The sequence below is a fragment of the Heloderma suspectum genome, chromosome 1 (genome assembly GCF_057233095.1).
Source record: "Heloderma suspectum isolate Gila_16-S chromosome 1, 16-S_ref, whole genome shotgun sequence".
NCBI classification, from domain to species: domain Eukaryota; kingdom Metazoa; phylum Chordata; class Lepidosauria; order Squamata; family Helodermatidae; genus Heloderma; species Heloderma suspectum.
This window is the reverse complement of record NC_139458.1, coordinates 361,450,720-361,464,155: the sequence shown is the minus strand read 5'-3', so window position 1 is coordinate 361,464,155 and position 13,436 is coordinate 361,450,720. Positions and strand designations below refer to the sequence as shown.

At 44.5% G+C, this 13,436-nt stretch overlaps 1 long non-coding RNA gene across 1 annotated transcript; it reads left to right on the top strand.

Moving 5' to 3' along the window:
* The first annotated feature begins 1,633 nt into the window (after positions 1 to 1,633).
* LOC146359756 (uncharacterized) lies at positions 1,634 to 8,134 on the top strand. Its single transcript, XR_014787373.1, has 3 exons — positions 1,634 to 1,801; positions 6,030 to 6,173; positions 7,423 to 8,134. It is a non-coding gene; the product is annotated as an uncharacterized LOC146359756 (long non-coding RNA).
* Positions 8,135 to 13,436: the final 5,302 nt, after the last annotated feature.

Genomic DNA, 13,436 nt, shown 5'->3' with positions numbered 1-13,436 from the left:
GCCCCCTAGTAGCATAAATGCAGAGGTGCACTGAAAAGAACATTTTGTAGTGGTTGTGGCCTGGGGCAAACAGGCAGTCCTAAAAACTAGGGCTGTGCACCGCTTCGGCAGTAAGGTTTCGCTATACCCCTTAAAGCCAAACATATTGCCACTGCCATTTAAAAAATGGTGACTCCCTGGAACAAGAAGGCAGCTGCCAGGGCATGTCCCAAGGGCCCAGGTAAAGAGCTGGGGGCTCACATGGCATGGCGGGGAAGGGGGCAGAATTCAGCCATCTGAATCCCACTTCGGCTCTGGAGGCCAAAGTGGGTCAGCCCCCCCCCCCCATCAGCCTGAAGTGAATTGAGCCTCCCTCGGAAGCCCTGAAGCAGCCTTGGAGGCAGATCAGGGGGTCCTTGCACAGCCCTACTAAAAACAAAACAAACAGAGCAGAATGGGTGGACAGTGATTTACCAGGGGCAAGCAACACTTCTGCTCTATGCCAACTTGGGAACCTGTGTGTTTTGCCCAAGACAAGAGGCAAACCAGAGTTACAGCCAGCTTTTGTGTTTTCAGAAATGGAGATTGGACATTACTTCTCTATCTCAAAAATGCATTGTGAAGTGTAATCTGATACCCACCACACCTACCACCAACTAATTCATTCAGACGGCAATTCTCCATTTTGAGACTGGGTCTATCTAAAGGGCAGACCTCATGGCCACAACGTCTGGACCAATCTTTGAGCTTTTCTGTTTCTTCTCCCATCCCCTGTTTTTTGTATCTCCTAGTCTGAGGAAGAGTTCTGGTTCTGGGGAACTTGAAAGTTTGCACATTTTTGTGGATTTCAGTTGGTCCTAATAAAGGCATTGTCCAACTGTGCCTCTGAAGGTGGAGGTTCCATTTTGCTGTCAAGAGAGGCAGGTATATATCATCTTGCAATATTAGCAGCTGGGGGCTGAAAGAGAAAGCAAGTGAGCTGTTTCAAAGGCACAGCATAATCTCTCCTATACTGAGTTTTGTAAAGCACTTTAAAACAGCAGCAGCATTTGATGATGATGAGAGCCAGTGTGGTGTAGTGGTTTCAGTGCTGGCCTGGGACTTGGGAGACCCGGGTTCTAGTCCCCACTTGGCCATGGAAGCCCATTGGGTGACTTTGAGCCAGTCATTGACTCTCAGCCTAACCTACCTCACAGGGTTGTTGTGAGAATAAAATGGGGAGGAGAATTATGTATGCCACTTTGGGTTACTTGGAGGAAAAAAGGTAGGATATAAAAGCAATAAATAAATAAATCATTTCCATTTTTGGAGGAAAGATTTGCCTCTATCACAGGCTGAATGAGTTCCAGCTACTCTCCCCCACTCTGTTTAATGTCCCTTATGGATGTGAGAGAGGTATTATATTATGGGGCCAGTTGTGGTGAGTTGGATGAATCTCATTCTGCCATTATAACCAGAAAGGGTGGGGTGGGGAGCGCGTAGATTCTATGGCTTATACTCAGAAATCATCTGAGAGGATTGATCTGAAACTTGGTAGCGTAGGAGAGACTGGTTTGGGGATGGTGCTTTCCAACTCTTACCATTCTATGTCAGGGATGGGGAACCTCTTTCAGCTCGAAATTCCATTTCAGAAGAGCTCTCAGAACTGCATGCCAGTGTTGGGAGGAGCTGAAGGCCACCTCCTCAGACACCCCTCCCACAAAGCCTGGCTCTGAGGAAGGACCTCCTCATAGCTAGGCATTTGGCCTGGGCGGTTTTCTGAAGAGCAGCGCTGGGCACTTTGGGGGGCCATTGCATCTCTTCAGCAAGCAAGAGGATCAGGGTGAGCCAGAGGATGGGTGGCTACTGCAGAGAGCCCCTCTGTTTGTTTCCCCCCTGCAGCATTTGCCACAGCAGGACAGCAGAGCCAGCAGGGCTCTCCAGAGCACCCAGTGGTCCCTCACTGGAGCAAGGGGGCAGCTGGGGGCCCTCTTGGTGGGAAGGAGGAAGCACGCAGTTCGCCGCTCCTCCCACTCTGCCACGTGAGGCGGGGGATTCACCCTACCTCATGGGCGGGCCGCCCCTGGCTTCAACAGCTTTTAAATAGTTATTTAGTTTACAACAACCAAAAATAACAGTTGTGTTAGGAAAAGGATCAGGTAAGTGATTATGCGTGTGAGTGTGTATAACACACTCTAAGCCTCATGCGCCAAACTTGAGAAGGGGAGGATACAGCCCACAGGGCAGGGATGGCTCCAAGGGCTTGCGGATACTCCACCCAAAATATTTTCCCCTGCCCCATTTGCTCCTCCAGCTTTCAGGGACAATAGGTTTAGCTTTAAGGGGTGTAGCAAAACATGCACTTCCCTAGCTATGGTGTTTGCCATCCCTTTGCTTCCCCAAGGTAGTGTTTCTAGGGCCTTTCCTTTCCCAGGACGTGATTTTAAATCGTGCTTGTATGTATCATTTGACCTTAGTTTTTGTCAGCTGCTTTATGAGTGAATAAATGCAACTGATCTTAATGATAACTAATGAAATGAAAAAAATGGGGTGTGTCTTTAACTTTACAAATACTGCTTGGTAAAAAAAAAAAAGGCTGGGTGGTGGGGGGATGGAATATTTGCAACTCTCTCTTATGTAGAGTTAGGAATACCTAAACTCCGTTGAAATCAGTGGGCTTCGGCATACCTCACTGTATAGTAACAGGCTGTTAAGATCGTTTCATCTAGCCTGGGTGTCAATGGAAGGAGCACTAAATAAAAGCCTAAGAATAAATCCTGCACAGCATGGATTTTCAAGCTTAGGCTAGCTTGGTTATATACAATCAGCTCTCTTTTCCCCACTCTTTAGGGAGGCATTAATGGGGTCATTCAGGGGAGTTGGTGGGAGAACACTGCCCACCCCTACCTTTCAGATATTGTGTGCTTATTCTTCAGGAATATCTATATTTCCAGCCAACTAGTTTTAAACAGGGAGTAACCATTGTTAAACAATTAAATGGGATGTGGGTGAGGAACCTCAGGCCTGGGATCCAAATCCAGCTCTCTTGGGGTTCTATTCCAAATAGGAATCCCAGGCCTGGGATCCAAATCCAGCTCCCTGGGGTTCCCCAGATGGCCATGCCCCTTCCTCTGGCCCCACCCCTTTCCCCCAACCATGACTTGTTTGGTGTTTCCCTGGCTTTTCTGCAGCCCCCACCCCCCAAGGCTGAAATGCCTCTCCTAAGGCTTAGTGAGTGACTGGCAGTAAGAGCTGTAAGCTAAAATAGGCTGGCATTATTTTGTATTTTGGTCCCACCCCTGTTGCTTTTAGCACCTGCCCACCACTGGCAGGCAGCCCCCAAGAGCCTCTCTGAAATTGAATTTGGCTCTTGGGTTGAAAGATGGTTGACACCCCTAGCACTAGGTATATTCACACCAAACGCAGTCCTTTGCTTTGCCTCTGCCAGTTCTGCTGCCACCATTGTTTTATTACGGCAGCAGTTACAGCAGCTGTTCTTAAAGTGCACTGCTTTTTTGCAATTTAATCTTGGTGTAGCCAAATCTTTATGTCTTGCTGAAATTATTTTCCTTTTGTGCCCTTTACCCTAATCTGAATGGCATGAACCATTTACTGTGCTCATCATCTCAGGCCCTCCTCCAGATGCCTCCTCTGAGGGGGGCTTGGAAGGTAGCAACTAGGGAGAGGGAATTCTTGGTGGTGGCCCTCCAATTATGGAAGGAACTCCCCAGTGAGGCCCACCTGGCGCCAAGTTAGTTATCTTTTCAGTGCCAGGTTAAGACCTTCGTTTACTCTCAGGCATTTGGCAGCATATGATAAGGTTTTAATCAGGTCCTGGATTTTCTTATTGTTGATAGTTTAAAATTGTGTGTGTGCGCATGCACGCGCACTGTTTGTTTATATGTTTCTATGTAAACATTTTTATACTATGTATAATATTGTATTTTTAAGGTTTTTCATCTTTGTAAACTGCCCAGAAAGCTTTGGCTGTTGGGCGGTATAGAAATGTAATAAATGAAAAGAAATGGTGACCCTAGGAGGTATATCTTGTACACTGAGGTCTGGGTGAAGCTTTTGGGTTCTTTCCTATGTTTCCATTAAGGTTTTATTTTTTATTGCTGCTGTATGGCTTCTAAAGTCCAGCCTTCCTTGTAGGGCTTCTGCAAAGCACTTTGTGGGTTTGAAGGTTGCAATTTTTAGGAAGACATCTCCAGCTCAACTAAAAGCACAATAATGCTACATCTCACTGGGGACAAAATTGACCCCATATTATAAACATATGCAATACAATCTCATGTCCTGCAATGACCTGGGACAACATAAAACTAACTGAATCAGCAGCTGTTAGTACTGCGTGCATCAAGGTCAGATTAGCGCAGACAGGCCCTTACAGAGTGAAAGTAAAATAGAGGAGCCAGATAAATGAGGACTGGACAAAGAAGGCACTCACTGTAATCACAAATATGTAAAGGTAGAAATGGATGAACATTGGAAGCTGCCTTACACCATTTTAGATAATTGGTTCTTTAGCCCAGTATTGTTTAATCTGACTGGCAGCAGATCTCCAGGGTCTGAGGCAGACGTCTTTCACAACATCTGCTACCTGATCTCTCTCTCTCTCTCTTTTCTTCCTTTTTTCCTTCCTTTCTTTCTTTCTTTCTTTCTTTCTTTCTTTCTCTCTCTCTCTCTCTCTCTCTCTCTCTCTCTCTCGCTCTCTGCCAGAGATGTCAGGGATTGGACTTGGATTTTCTGCCCTTCCCCAGTCTGTGTACATCCAGTCTGTGTCCATGTAGTATTTGAATGCATTTCTAGATATCCTCACTTGTAGACCAATTGAAAAGCGGGAATGTGGCAGCACAACTTGTGCTGTTGATGACAGCAAGCCTAGGACGTTGTACTGACACTGCAGCATTCATTCATGCTGCCACCTCATTGGCAAAGCTAACATTACCCTATGAGATATTGTGGCAATGCATAAAGACATGACTTGGTACAAAACTGGGCATGGGTAGGACTAGAGGCACAATCCTACAGACTTTAGAGTCACCTATGAGCAGGGATGTGCAAATCAGCAAAACTTGCATTTGCAGAAATTCCCTAATTCCATCTAGACTGAAGTCTGTACCGGATTGTGAGCTTTGTTTTTTTTTCCTTTGCTCATGAAAATACATCCATATTTTCATGCGTATTTTTTCAACTGTAAGCATCAATTGTGTGATGACAATTATATGGTATTGCTGACTCCTGTTAAGAAGGCAGCTAGCAGAGTAAAAACAAAAAGGCAAAATGGAATGAGCGTTTACCAACCCCACATGCACACACAACACTAAAATAAAAGGAGACCACACCTTTCTATTAGTAAAGAAAAATGTAACATGGTTTACTCATGGTTTCTTGCATTTACAAATGCAGGTACAGTGTAGTTTCAAAAAGGAGTTTGTTCAGTCCATTTCTTTGTGTTCTGTAACACTGGCAGGAGAGAAAGGAAGCATATGTGTTCCCAGCAGTGGAGAAGGGGGGGGGGAGGAAGGGGAAGAGCAGGAAGCCACATGTAGGCTATAGAGATCCTAAGGCACACTATGCCCCAAATTCCCCTGCATTAACTAGCTAACTGCAACACTGCCCCCTCCTGTAACTTGCAGATGAGGCTGCAATATTCCCAGTATTGTGTGCATCTTTGAAATGTACGCATTCTTCTCCCATTGATTAAGGAATGTTTGTGCACATTTTTCAAAAGCGCACATCTTTTCATGTGCATTTTTCAAATGTATTCATGCTGTCAAACACTTTTGTGTGTGTGTCTGTGAGTCATACTGCAAGCTCGAAAATGTACAGACTTCGGCCACGGATTGCATCTGAATCTGCATTCGGTCCAAAAGGTGTGAATTGGGTAAATCCTGATCAAAAACAAAATGAAACAAATTTCTCATTCCGAAGACTCATCCTTCATGCTTAATATATTTGTAGATAACCTATTAGACAGAGAGCTAATAGCCACCTTGGGAATTTTATTGAAGGATAGATTACAAAAGCGTAAAATAAAATAAAATAAAAAAGATTGTAACCAACAGGCAGCTGTCCCATCATGGCCAGATGGAATCCTCAGGGACTGGTGGAACCAGCTGGAGGCAAACTGGAGACTGAACAGTAGTGAATTGGAGCCCGAGGTTCCACCTAGAGCCAACAGAGGTCCACGAGCAAAAACAAGAGGCAAGGTAGGACATGAGAGGGATTTTGAGCAGCTCCCAGACTGACAAATTGTTCTACTACCCTCCAGAGAGAGATGAGCAAAGTGTGCTTTAAGTGGTGCTGAAAGGTCTGCCGTGAGACAAACACTCTTTCTGGATTCTGTCTTTTTGGAGAATGGCTACTGCCATCTCAAGTGAGGGCAGGGGCATTGCTACGCAATCAGAAGATTTGGGGCCAGCCCCACAGGACTCAAATCTGCATCAAATTTATATCTCTGTATGCACATTTAGAAACAATTACTAGGGTTTATTTAAATTTCACAGAAGGCAAAGCCAGCCCATTAACTTTCCATACAAATCATCCCAAATAAAAGCCGGGGGGGGGGCACCAAAGGAAGTCTCCTCCCCCCAAGTTTAAGTATCATGTGGAGGCAATTTTGAGTGTGTGTGTGTATGTGTGTGTGTGAGAGAGAGAGAGAGAGAGAGAGAGGATTAACCCTTTTCTTCCAAACTGTAACCTGCCTTCATAGCAATTAAGCTAAGAAAAAACACTCCAGTGGTACCAACGGAAGTGTTTTTCCTAAGCTTCTTTGCCACGAATGTGGGGGGTAGTGGGATGATCTGGGACAGCGGGAGGATGATCTTCTGTGGGGAGGAGGTTGCAACACATGGGGAAACAAGGACTAACCCTTTCCTCCTCAGCTGTGATTCCTGCCCTTTGAACCAGTTATGACAATGAAGCTTAGAAAAAAACTTTCATCAGCACCTATGGACGCTCTGTGCTCTTTCATATAGATTCGGGGCCCTGGAAAATAGATTCAGGCCCAAGCCTAGCAATGCCCTGAGTAAGCGTAATAAGTGAGTATGGGATCTTGGGCAATTGGCTCCTTAGATGATTCAGAGACCATTCAAGTTGTCTTGGCTGCTGGTACCTCATTCTGACTGGGGACTCCTTTTGCTCTAGGATCTGTATCTGCTCCTTCTTTCCTCTGTTGTTCCTCTTATTCCAGTTGCCCCTCCCCAAGTGGCATTTCTAGTTTATAAAGGGCTGTTGTATTTACCTACACGTATATGCCAACCACATGAAACCCCTCAACTGCATGAACCCTCAACCACACGAAAAACGGGGAAAAGATGGACCCCATTTCTAAAGATAAATTTAGCTTTTACTGGAAAATTCGCTCAAGGAAAAACGAAATATAAAATGGATCATTTCACAGCTTACTTAATATCTTTCTGAACAGATTTAATTTTTACACATTTTGTCACCTTTCAGCTATGAAATCCCGACCACAAATATCCCTGTCAAAACTGCTGAGCTTACCACAAAGGATCCCAAATGCACAGAGAACCTCAGAGAAGGGGGCAATCTGCCAAAAAACCAAAAGTTGGTGCTTTCGCTTCTACGACTCTGTGTGCATGTGGTCAAGAATGGGGAGAAGGGGCATTCCTAATGAGCACACTGGAATACATAGTGCAGAACTTAAATTAATAGGTTTTAGTTACACTGTGGGACAAGGAAGAATATATGTGGAACAAGTTGCACAGACATAAAACAGATTCTCTCTCTCTCTCTCTCTCTCTGTGGGTCCCTTAGGATGTGGTTGGGCAGATGGATATATACACATATGCTGAGAAATCCTCAGCAATAATCCTAAGGAAAAAGGAAAGTATGTTATGTAAGAGAAACACAATGCCATACTCAACTAATGAGCAGCGCAGCACACAAATGCAAATTTGCTAGACTCTCTATAACATACTACATTTAATTTTACTTTTGGACAAAAATCAATGTCTTTGGTTTGGCACTCAGTGTTTACATAGAAAATGGACTTGATCCAAAAGAAGAAGGAGGAGGAGAAGAAGAAGAAGGAAAAAGAGGGGAAACAGAGAAATGTCAAGAGAGGGTTTTGAAAAGACTTTGTTACAGATGGAGAATATCACTAATGTACCACAACTATGTTTCCAATTAAACCATTTGGCATATATGTCTTTTGCCATCATTTTTTGCTTGAAAGAAACTCAGCATGATGGTGGTGTACTACAGCTCTAATGCAGTCTGAGTTGCCAGTGAGATTAGAACTTACCCTGGCAGGAATGCACACAGTTTTTCTTCTGAACTCTCTTCTGCATTTGCAATATTAATAGGTAACATAAAAGTGTGTGCGTGTGTAAGAGAGACAGACAGACAGACAGACAGACAGAGCAGGAGAGGGAGAAGGAGGGAAAGACAAAATATGAAAAGAGCCTTAGGGCTCAATCTGATAGGGGTGCACTCCCAATAGACAGAGGGCTCAGAGTTCAGAGACGTCTGCCTATCCTATGCCCTTACCTTTTGGCGGGCTGGGAGGGAATTGAAGTGCCCATAGGATATTATGTATTGCAGCCTCTCCCCTCCCCTCCCCACCCACCAACACACACCCTTTCTCCCTCTCCACCTTCTCTTATGAGGTCGTAGTTGCCACCTCATAAGAGAAGCTTTCCACAGTGGCTGGGAGGGAAGAGTTGGATCTCCTCCATGTTCGTCGCTCTGTCTATGCCACAGAGGAGGTGATCCACACCTTCCTATAGTGCCCAGACATTGCCTAGAGGGCATAGGATCACTGTCCCTGTTTTAAACAGAAAAGATATGTGGGACTTTTAAACTGTGATTCAGTAAGGTGCGATATTTGCATGCAACTGTTAGCACCCATGCACAGGTTGCCTTTGGTAGCATCTGCTGTCAAAGCATAAACCACTCCTGATTTTCAGCAGAATTAGGAAGTTTGGAATTCAGAATGGGAAAGTGGTCGAACCTATGAAGCTGCCCCATATTATGTATTCATTCTTTATTTATTGAGTCTACTTTTAAACCACCCAATAACCAAAGTTCTCAGGGCAGTGTACAATATATTAAAATAATAAAATACAAACTTTAAATCACATACAACTAAATTAAAAATCATCAGCAGAATGAAATACAAATACACTAAAAACAGTTCTTAAAATGCCTGGGAGAATAAAAAGGTCTTTAACTGGTGCCAGAAAGACCCTAAGGTAGGCGTTACTACATCAGACTAGTGGTCCATCTAGCCCAGACTCTACCCTGACTGGCAGTGGCTATGCAAAGTTTGTGGCTCAAGAGCTTTTCTTAGTCCTGTTTCCCAGAGATGCAGTCAGTCAATTGACCCTGGGACTTTCTGCATCCAAAGTGTGTGCACTACCACCAATCTATGGCTCCTCCCCTATGTCTCCCTCCCCTCACAGGGCCATTGTTCTTCCAGTGGGACTTGAACCCTTCTCCTGGAGTTTTTATTGTATTATATATTTTTTATGTATTATTACATTTATATCCTGCCTCTTTTCCTCTTGCAAGGAACCCAAGCTGCCTAGCTTGCAATCCTCCTCCTCCCCTCTCTATTTTTATCATCATAACAATCCTGTGAGGTAGGTTAGGATGAGATTTAGTGACTGGCCCAAAGTCACCCAGTGAGCTTCATGGCTGAGTGCAGACTAGAACCTGGATCTCCTGTGTTCCAGCCCAACACTCTTAACTGCTGCACCCCACAGGCTCTCCAGGGTTGAACAGCACATATATTTTGTATCCATACTTGAGCACTAAAATCCCACGGGGACCAGCCCAGAGACCTACTTCCGACTAGCCAGGTTTTGCCTCCTGATGAGAATTCTGCAAAATGGCAGATGTCCCTTGAAATGTAGGGCATGTTCCATCATCCTTATAGTATACATCACATACAAAGCTAGCATTTTAGCTGGAGTTTAGAAAGACATCAGGTGTTTCAAAATCTTCCAGCCATGGTGGAAACAAAAATTCTGAGTCATTTAAAACAATTCCAAAGAAGACAACAAAGACCATTTTGTTTTCCTGGAAGGCAAAAGTGAACACAAGTAACCAGAAAGATAAACATTCCACTTTGTCAATATTTGGAGTGGATAAGATACTAATTCATGGATCACTGCCTTGTTGTGGCGAAGGGGCTTGCGTAACTCAGTGAAGCCATAAGCTATGCCGTGCAGGGCCACCCAAGACGGACAGGTCATGGCAGAGAGGTCTGACAAAATGTGGTCCACTGGAGAAGGAAATGGCAACCCACTCCAGGATTCTTGCCAAGAAAACCCCATGGAACGTAACACAAGGCTAAAAGAGATGACACCGGAAGATGAGCCCCTCAGGTCGGAAGGTGTCCAATATACTACTGGGGAAGAGCAGAGGGTATTTCCAAGGAGCGCTAGAAAGAGTGAAGTGGCTGGGCCAAAGCCGAAAGGACACTCAGCTGTGGATGTGTCTGGTGGTGAAAAGAAAATCCGATGCTGTAAAGAACAATTTTGTTTAGGAACCTGGAATGTAAGATCAATGAATCAAGGTAAGTTGGAGGTGGTCAAACATGAGATGGCAAGATTGAACATCGACATCTTGGGAATCAGTGAACTAAAATGGACAGGCATGGGCGAATTTAATTCAGGTGACCATCATATCTACTATTGTGGGCAAGAATCCCTTAGAAGAAATGGAGTAGCACTCATAGTCAACAAAAGGGTGGGAAAAGCGGTACTGGGGTACAATCTTAAAAACGATAGAATGATCTCAGTACGAATCCAAGGCAAACCATTCAACATCACAGTAATTCAAGTCTGTGCCCCAACCACTGAGGCCGAAGAAGCTGAGGTTGATCGGTTCTATGAAGACCTACAACACGTTCTAGAACTAACACCAAAAAAAGATGTCCTCTTCATCATAGGGGATTGGAATGCTAAAGTACGAAGTCAAGAAATCACCGGGATAACAGGCAAGCATGGCCTTGGTGTACAAAATGAAGCAGGGCAAAGGCTAATAGAGTTTTGCCAAGAGAACACGCTGATCATAGCAAACACTCTTTTCCAACAGCACAAGAGGCGACTCTACACATGGACATCACCAGATGGTCAATATCGACATCAGATTGATTATGTCCTTTGCAGCCAAAGATGGAGAAGCTCTATACAGTCAGTCAAAACAAGACCTGGAGCTGACTGTGGCTCAGATCATGAGCTTCTTGTTGCAAAATTTCGGCTTAAATTGAAGAACATAGGGAAAACCACTAAACCATTCAGGTATGACCTAAATCATATCCCTTATGAATACACAGTGGAGGTGAGGAATAGATTTCAGGGATTAGACCGGATAGACAGAGTGCCTGAGGAACTATGGATGGAGGTCTGTAACATTGTTCAGGAGGCAGCAACGAAATCCATCCCAAAGAAAAAGAAATGCAAGAAAGCCAAGTGGCTGTCTGATGAGGCTTTACAAGTAGCTGAGGAAAGAAGGGAAGCGAAAAGCAAGGGAGAAAGGGGAAGATATATCCAACTGAATGCAGAGTTCCAGAGAATAGCAAGGAGAGACAAGAAGGCCTTCTTAAATGAACAATGTAAAGAAATCGAGGAAAACAACAGAATGGGAAAGACTAGAGATCTCTTCAAGAAAATCGGAGATCTCAAGGGAACGTTTTGTGCCAAGACGGGCATGATGAAGGACAAAGAAGGCAGGGACCTAACAGAAGCAGATGAGATTAAGAAGAGGTGGCAAGAATACACAGAAGAACAATACAGGAAAGATCTGAATGTCCCTGATAGCCATGAGAGTGCGGTCAATGAACTTGAGCCGGACATCCTCGAGAGTGAAGTCAAGTGGGCCTTAGGAAGCATTAGTAACAACAAAGCCAGCGGAGATGACAGTATTCCAGCTCAGCTATTTAAAATCCTAAAAGATGATGCTGTTAAAGTGCTGCATTCAATATGCCAACAAATTTGGAACACTCAATAATGGCCGCAAGACTGGAAAAGGTCAGTTTACATTCCAATTCCAAAGAAGGGCAACACCAAAGAGTGTTCAAACTACTGCACAATTGCGCTCATTTCACATGCCAGCAAGGTGATGCTCAAAATCCTACAAGCTAGGCTTCAGCAGTATGCGAACCGAGAACTACCGGAAGTACAAGCTGGGTTTCGAAGAGGCAGAGGAACTAGAGATCAAATCGCCAACATTCGCTGCATCATGGAGAAAGCAAGAGAATTCCAGAAAAACGTCTATTTCTGCTTCATTGACTACGCTAAAGCAAACAAATCAGTTTGTTGTGATTGTGTGGATCACAACAAACTGTGGCAAATTCTTAAAGTGATGGGAGTACCAGACCACCTTACCTGTCTCCTGAGAAACCTGTATGAGGGTCAAGAAGCAGCAGTAAGAACCAGACATGGAACAACCAATTGGTTCAAAACTGGGAAAGGAGTACGACAAGGCTGCATATTGTCACCCTGCTTATTTAACTTATATGCAGAGTACATCATGAGAAATTCCGGGCTGGATGAATCACAGGTCGGAATTAAGATTGCTGGGAGAATTATCAACAACCTCCGATATGCAGACGATACCACCCTAATGGCAGAAAGCGAAGAGGATCTCAAGAGCCTCTTGTTGAGGGTGAAAGAGGAGAGTGCAAAAGCTGGTTTGAAACTCAACATTAAAAAAATGAAGATCATGGCATCTGGCCCCATCACTTCCTGGCATATAGAAGGGGAAGAAATGGAAGCAGTGACAGATTTTACTTTCTTGGGCTCCAAGATCACCGCAGACGGTGACTGTAGCCATGAAATTAAAAGACGCTTGCTCCTTGGGAGGAAAGCTATGGCCAACCTAGACAGCATAGTAAGAAGCAGAGACATCACCTTGCTGACAAAGGTCCGTCTAATCAAAGCTATGGTTTTCCCTGTAGTAATGTATGGCTGTGAGGGCTGGACTATAAGGAAGGCTGAGCGCCAAAGAATTGATGCTTTCGAACTGTGGTGCTGGAGAAGACTCTTACGAGTCCCCTGGACTGCAAGGAGGTCAAATCAGTCCATCCTAAAGGAAATCAACCCTGAGTGCTCATTGGAAGGACAGATAGTGAAGCTGAAGCTCCAATATTTTGGCCACCTAATGCGAAGAGAAAACTCTCTGGAAAAGACCCTGATGCTGGGAAAGACTGAAGGCAAAAGGAGAAGGGGACGGCAGAGGATGAGATGGCTAGATAGCATCACCGATGCAATGAATATGAACATGAGCACACTCGGGAGAGAGTGCAGGACAGGAAGGCCTGGCGTGCTATGGTCCATGGGATCACGAAGAGTCGGACACGACTGAACGACTGAACAACAACAAAGATACTAATGTGATATATATAAAGGCAATTGTTAAGGAATTGGCCACAGGCATCTTTTGAAGTTCTGAAAATAGAAAAATTGTCATTATTAAAAGCCCTTCATTGTAGTGAGTTC